This window comes from Condylura cristata, unplaced genomic scaffold (assembly GCF_000260355.1).
Source record: "Condylura cristata isolate star-nosed mole 26May11 unplaced genomic scaffold, ConCri1.0 scaffold00018, whole genome shotgun sequence".
Taxonomy (NCBI): domain Eukaryota; kingdom Metazoa; phylum Chordata; class Mammalia; order Eulipotyphla; family Talpidae; genus Condylura; species Condylura cristata.
Window position 1 is genome coordinate 41910524 of NW_004567119.1, and position 7843 is coordinate 41918366.

Here is a 7843-nt window from a genome sequence, read left to right on the forward strand (position 1 = left end):
GAGACAGATCAGGTGATCTCCAAGGGCTTATTCATGATAATATTAAAGTTTTCATAACTTAACAAGAAATGTGGGTGGAATATTAGTTCTTGCTTTTGTCATAGAATAAGCAAAGACAAAACAAAATATAGTATAAACCACTTAGTCCTTCATGTATTTAGATCTGTCTCAAAAGCTTACATACACTATGATCCCAAACTCATTAATACCTGAATGTGTTTATTTATGGCTTTGGCTTTGAAGCTCTCTCTGGGTGAGTTGCAGGTTTCAGCCTGTGAGTTTTTCGCCAGAGCCAAGCACACAGGCTGGAAGGGCTTCCCCAGGGAGACCTGGCAGGTATCAGGTAGAGTTTAGGAACCTGGATGCTGACTTGTGTGGCAACAGCACGAGTCTGAATTCTGGCTCTTGGCATTCTAGTTGATGACTTGGGTCGGCCAGCGACTTAACCTTTTTGAGCCACAGAGGTTTTTTTTGTTTTTAAATTTTATACTAATTTATTCTAACATATTTCTGTGCATTTTTCCATCTCAGTTGCAATCCCCTTGGGTTTCCCATCGCCACAGTATTTTTTTTGAAATGCATACATTTTATTTGCAAATAAAATTTGGCATTTTAAATTTAATTTGTATCTTTTTAATAATATAATAGTTTATTTTTTACATCATTTTGTACATTTTTTTTCATCTCCATTGTAATCCCTGTGGGCTTCCCATCACCAAGTCACCCATGTGCCATCACCATAGCGCCACAGCGTTTTTAATGATCAAAATAACAGACATACACTTCCAGTCTTACTGAGATTTTTCACAATGATAGATATAATAGCAGCTCACCATTATAGAGGACAATTACTGGGTCAGTAAAGCTCAAAATGCTATCTGTGTATAAACTTAGGGCATAGCACCATCACACAGAGGAATCATGGCTGAGGTGCATGTGATACAGTAGGAAGTAGTGGAGGTGGGGGTTAAACCCAGGATTTGATAGCTCTAGGCTCTACTGCCTCAAAATAATATTCTTACAGGAAGCGGTTTGTCCTATGGCTTCAGGAAACCCCCGTTCCATGCACATCTCTTCCCTGCCTGTCCAATCTCTCGCTTCCCTTTACCTATTCTAAGTGAAGGAGGAAGGAAAGATCCCGGCTGCAGGTCATCAAAGACTGGATGGCCCTTTGGGTTGACACGCCCTGCTTGTGTTCCTAGATGGCAAGTCCCCCTTCACTCCCTTCCCCAATTCACCCTCCAGTCTGAACACTCTAGACTAGCTTGGAGGGGCCAAGCTTTTAATGCAGAGAACAGGCTGGATTGTCCTGAATGCAGTTGAATATTTAACTCCTTTTGTATATGTCTTCTCTCCACTCCCCACAAGCTACAGAACTTACAAATGACCGTCCTCTGTCCCAGTTACAGTCCCTTCACATCAAATTATGCTTGTTGCCGAACAGGGGCTGAGTTTCTGTTCTCCTCTGGGCACTTCCTTTTTGTCTCTTTCTCTTCCCACTCTTCCTCTTGGCTCTGCCTGCTCCCCACTGTGGCATTAAATTCTCAAGACCAGAGCATTGGGGTGGGAGAACATTTTGCTATATTTCTTCCTCTCTGGGGTGTGCATGTTTTCATTTCAGTGTCACTGATAGCACTAGTTTTGGGGAGAATTTCTGTGGTTCAGCTCTCAGCTTGTTCAAAAATTTGGGAAATTTTTGAGACCGATGATAGCTGTCACTTCTTATTTTGGAGAAATGCTCATATGACATGAAGATTGCTTCTCTCTCCTTGGCTTCCAATGCCTTTCTAAGGGTGAGTGACAGACCTTTTCTTGTAAATCATGCTCCCTTTGTAATACTTTTTTACTGTACTCATAATAGCTACAAAGTCCACACTGTATACACACATGCACACCCAGCCTATGGGTGACCCCATCTGGCTGAGACTACGGTATTTGAAAGTTTCAAGAAATTCACCTCCATAAATTACTGCCTCTGTCACCCATTCATAGTGTCAATCATGGTGAAATAGGAAATTTTTATTCCCTAAGTGTGATGTACAAAGACAGGTAGGGGAAGCTAGGGTGGAGGTTAGGTTGTTGTGGATTTATGATTTACCCTAGGCCATCATGCAAATTAACATAGATTCATATTCTGAAACCTGTAACTGCCAAGACCAAGAAGGAAGGAAATTGGAATATCGCAGATACAAAGTCAGTCTAAAATGGAGACTTTAGGGCACTCTTTATTGGCGTAACAGGTTAAAGTGCAGCACTACGAAGCTAGCCTCAGCCACTTCAGTATGAGTTTGATTCCCGGCCAGGGAGGTGACCCAAAGGGCACAGCAGACCTCTTCTGTCTCCCCCCTTATCCCCTCAGCAGTGTATTTCAGTCGATCTGCCTGTTCTGCTCCCCACTCTGTCTCTGGTGAATCTTCTCACCACCTCTGTATCTCTGGCCTGTACCCCCATTCTGTATGCATAAATAATCTTAAAAAAAAAAAGAACTGAAACAACAAGCACCTCTGCTGTAGATCTTTATGAGTCTTTTAAATGAGATGATGTAGAAGGAGGACTGAGCAGAATAAGTGCTCAATTACTGTTGTCATCATCATGCTCATATTATCATCATGACAAGGTGGGACTGCTTTGACACTATGACAAGATGTGTACTTTAAGCTCATCTAGTTGGTAAGTCACCTTTATCTACCTTCCATTTAAGGCGCTCTGATGTTCACCTTTTATGAAGGTAAGACATCTGTACCTTTAATGTACCCTTATGAAATAAAACTGTATTAAAGGAAAGCAAGGAAAGGGTGCACCTAAGATCCATGGTAACAGCTGCTTCGGGCCAGTGAAACAGGGATGGATTGCGAGATGCAGCAATCAACTAGTTAGATGTAAGATATTATCAAAGTGCTAGTTTTTTTTTTTTTTAAAAGATTTATTTATTTGTGCATACAGAACTGGGGTACAGGCCAGAGGCTCAGGGGCGGCGAGAGGCTTCACCAGAGACAGAGTGGGGAGCAGAACAGGCAGATCGATGAAGTACACTGCTGAGGGGAGCAGCGGGCGGGTCAGGAGAGGTCTGCCACACCATGTGGTCACCTCCGGGACAGGCGGGAATCGAACTCATGCGGATGCGGAAGCGGCTTTAGATTCTCAGTGCTTTGCTTTAACCCGCTGCGCCACCAGGGAGGGCCAACTAGTTTTTATTTTGGTGAGTGGATTCACATATCTATTGCATTATTAAAAATAACCAATCATAGGCCTTCCCTATTGGTGCAGCGGGTTAAAGCACAGCACTAAGAGGCTAAAGCCACTTCAACGTGAGTTCGATCCCCGCCGGAGGTGACCCACACAGTGCGGCAGACCTCTCCTGACCCACACACTGCTCCCTTCAGCCCTGTACTTCGTCAGTCGGCCTGTTCTGCTTCCTGCTCTGTCTCTGGTGAATCCTCTCACTGCCCCTGCACCTCTGGCCTGCATGCATAAATAAATAAGTCTTTAAAAAAAATAGCCAATCGTTGAAAGCACAGATACACAGTGATGAGAATGTGTCATGAATCAAGGATTATAGTCCATACAATTTTGTGTGCTGAGGTCTTTATATTGTCTTTGTGTATACAATATTGCAAGATATAAATGTTAACATGTGAATCGTAGTAAAAAATAGTACTATTTGCGTAGACATTTAACTCGTGCAATGCTTCTACACATCCATAAGTTGTTTAAGTAGTTATTTTAAAAAATTTATTTATGCATACAAGAACTGGGGTACAGGCCAGACTCACGGGATGAGAGGATTCACCAGAGTAGAGCAGGGTGCAGAACAGGTAGATATACTGAAATACATTGCTGAGGGGTGCAGCGGGTGGGTCAGCAGAGGTCTGCCATGCTGTGTGGGTGAACTCCCTGGCCAGGGATCGAACTTACACTGCAGTGGCTGCAGAGAGCCTCACAGCGCTGTGCACTAACCCAAGCCCACCAGGGAGGGCCCTGTTTAAGTAGTTCTTTATAGATGATTGACAGCTTGGTGGTGTAAAAATAGGACTTTGGATTTCTGGGTCCTAAAGGAAAGTATTTTACTTCACTCTTACAATAGCTCTTCAAGGTAGCAGGACAGATGTTGTTATTGCTATTCTGCAGATAGAAAGAGGGAAGTGAGAGGGCAAGAGACTTTTGTGAGATTACATAGTTTACTAGAGAGGAACCTAAGACTGGGATCTCTTGCTGGAAGCTCCTTCCTTTAGCCCAGCTTACTCCCTTTCATTCATGCATTCTGCATTAGTTCTGTGCCTGTAACATGCAAGGCAATGTGATTATGCGTTTGTGTTCACAGTTGTGTTTTCTGGGGAAGTAGGTGCAGTTCATGTAACCCACGTAGGTGTCCCTTCTACTCTACCATGGCCGGCAGCTCCTGCATGGGTGTTAGCATTTCCCCGGTGTTCCAGAGAGGCAAGATGGCAGTTTTGTATCAGGGACAGACCCCCAGACAGTGGGCACAGAACAGAGGGGCAAGCTAGTGACGCCCCGATTATGACACTAGTTTGTGGTAATTTGAAGTTTAGGAAGAATTCTCGTTAATAGTCTCGTTTAATTCTCACTCAATCCAGAAAGTAGATTTTATCATTTTTCTTTTTTTTCAGCTACAAAGAGAAGATATGCAGCAGCTTAAGGGAATACTCCTCATTCAAGCTGCCTGTCTCTTAATTCTGTCATCTCAGAAAGGACAGAAGAGTTTATCATCTGTGTAGCCTTGTGGGGAGAACCAGGCGAAAGCTCAGTGCCAAGCAGTTAAGAAGCCAGGAGTCACCCTCTGTGCAGGGTAAGAGGCCAACTCACACCACTCGACCCCCACCAGGGGCCCCAGTCAGGTGAGACAAACTGAGGAGTTGAAACTTTCTCAGCATCTCCATTCTTTTCAGGCCTGGACATCTCCCCTGTGCCTGGGGAGGTGATAATACAATAGCATTAGTGAGATAAGGGTGCTTTCCAAGCTCCTCAGCCCTAAGCCTTCTCATCTTCCAAGACTGAGGGGAATCCATCCAGTAACTGTCTAACCTTACCTCTACTCTCTCACACAGGAGGTGCTAGGCTACTACAGCTGGGGTGAAGGCCAGGTCTTCAGCTCCCACACCTCAGTCCCACTCCCACCCCAGCTGGTACCGTCTGTCTTCTCCCATCAGATAAAACCGCCACCCATATACTGTGCTTGAATCCAGTGGGTCCCTGTGTTGGGGAGTCAGTTCTTTGCTGGGTGCATGAAACCAGATATTTCTGCTGAGAAGGGACTGTGCTGGGAGGCTCAGTCCTGCCTTCTCTCTACCTAACACCCCTCCTCCACTATCCCCGCCACCCCCTGCCCCCAAACAAAGGCTCTAGTCCTCAAGCTGTGCTTTCCCTCCTAAGTGGCATCTTCACAGGGGAGTTCTGGGGTTTGGGGGGGCATGTTAGGAGCCATGTGTGGCCACAGGTCAAGCCCCGTTCTTTAATTAGGCCTTATTAGTGGTCAGGCTGAGGTTTTGTCACCTGCCCGCGTCATTTGTCTTATTTCTCAGCTGCTCTACTAGACAGAGTGGGGGGCAGTCAGCAGGGATGTATACAGTGGTCACCCCCAGGTCCTATCAGAATATGCACAGGGCCTTTGACAGCTCAGAGCCGCCCCAACTTCCTCCTTATCTGGACTGTGCTGTGGGTCTGGCCAGATCTCTGGTATCTTCCTCAGACAAGAGGGCCTGGAACTCTAATGCTTTAATGATACTGGCTTTCCCTATGGCTATAGTTTGTTTCAGGGACCAATTTTTCCACACTGGAAATTAGAATCTGTTCCCCAGACCTTCCCTTTCGTTACTTTGTTTCACCTAATTCTCTCCACACCCCTAAGCCAGAGGACAAGCCCCCCATCCCAAAAGTAGCCCCCTCTAGCCCCCAAAGCCCAGTGTATTGTTAAGGTGATTCCAGCTGCCACTGCTGCTGCTCACCCTGGTAGTCACAAATTCTTGTCTCCTGAAGCCGTAAATAGGAATTCGCAGTGTTCAGATAACCAAGCAGAGAGAACAAACTTTGAGAGAGTAAAGAAAAGTTTATTTAGGAAAAAGGACAAAGCGCAAAGACTCCCAGGTATAAAGTACCTGGGAGGGGCAAAAAAGCTTGGAGAATACAGACTTTCTTTCCCTCCTTATTCTAAGTTCCATTAGCCTCTCTGGTTAGTCCTCAGTGGGCTCACGTAACTGCTACTGTACTTGGTCTCTTCCTGCCTCACATCCCTTATCTTTTTTTTTTTTTTAAAGATTTATTTATTTATGCATACAGAACTGGGGTATAGGCCAGAAGTGCAGGAGTGGTGAGAGGATTCACCAGAGACAGAATGGGGAGCAGAACAGGCAGACTGACAAAGTACACTGCTGAGGGGAGCAGTGGGCAGGTCAGGAGGGGTCTGCTGTGCCATGTGGTCACATCCGGGGTAGGTGGGAATTGAACTCATGCTGAAGTGGTTTTTGCTTCTTAGTGCTGTGCTTCAACCAGCTGCGCCACCAGGGAGGCCCACATCCCTTATCTTTTAGGACACTTGTCATCCTTGATCCAGAATGTCCTGTTGCATTTAGTCCTGAGGGGTGTCTGACTAGCTCCTTTTGGAATTTTTGCTCTTATCTCTGAATCTTCCCTTATTCCTCGTTACACATTTAAAAAATATATTTATTTATGTATACAAGAGCTGGTTGTAGGCCAGAGGTGCCGAGGTGAGAGGATTCCCATCCCGGGGGGTGACCCATAGGGCACAGCAGACCTCTCCTTTCTCTCTCGCTGCTCCCCTCACTAGTGTCTTTTGAGTAGAAATGCAGTCCTGCTCCCACTGTCTCTTGTTGCTCCTATCTCTGAGGCTTCTTTAACTCTCTGGGAGTCCCTGCCTGCATTCTCCCTGAAGTTACCAGATTGCCCTAGAGTCACAGACAGCCACCCACCCACTTTAACCCCTCTTCTTCTTTGGCTAATTTACATGAAATAGTGTTCAAAGGTACTACACTATGACTGATGAGACAATCAGTTGCAGGGTAGGGGTGGGGAGCTAGGGTGACCAGGAGGCTGTGTGGCCTTCAGGTGAATCTTCACTCTTTCTGGCTCTCTGGCATTCTCTCTGGGTTGTTCTGCACACCCTCCTCCTGGCTTCCACCATCAGGGACGCAAGCAAGACCCCAGGCGTCCATCTTTGATGCCAATGGGAGGGCAGAAAACACCTGATCACTTCCATTTACCCTACAGGTACACAATACAGCTTTATTGGGGCGGGGAGGGGAAAGAAAAAAGAAAAGAAAATTCCTGAGAAAAGAAATGCAAAACTCGGATGAAAATGTTCAAGCTAAGAAAATGTCTAGCGTCTGCCCCACACCCATCCTCGGACCGCACAGCACAGCCTTCGACTCCAGAACACCCCAGGGTCTTCTCTAGTGCCCACTTACCAGCTAAGCCTCCTGCAAAATCCATCCCCTCTCCCACTTCGCTGAGGCTTGCTAAAGGCAGATAATTGGAGAAAAGTAGAATTCACATCTGCTACTGGAATTCGAATCGCACAGCTGCTTCCACGCGCCTTCTCCTTTCCTGCCTTGGCCTGGCTAAGATCGCCGTTCTCCGTCCCACGCTGCCGCGCTGGTTCCTATAGAGGCCAGGAGCCGCGCGCGTCCTCCCCTTTAAGGCCGGCCCCTCCCCCACACTCACGCCTCCCGGCCCCGCCTCACCTCCCAAGCCCTGCCCCCTCCGACCCTCCCCTTTAAGACCGGCCCCGGACGCCGACAAGGCTGTGACGCGGCCGCCGGGCCGGGGCTGGGTACTTTGTCGCGCGGCCGCTTCCCCCCGGCCGGCCCCC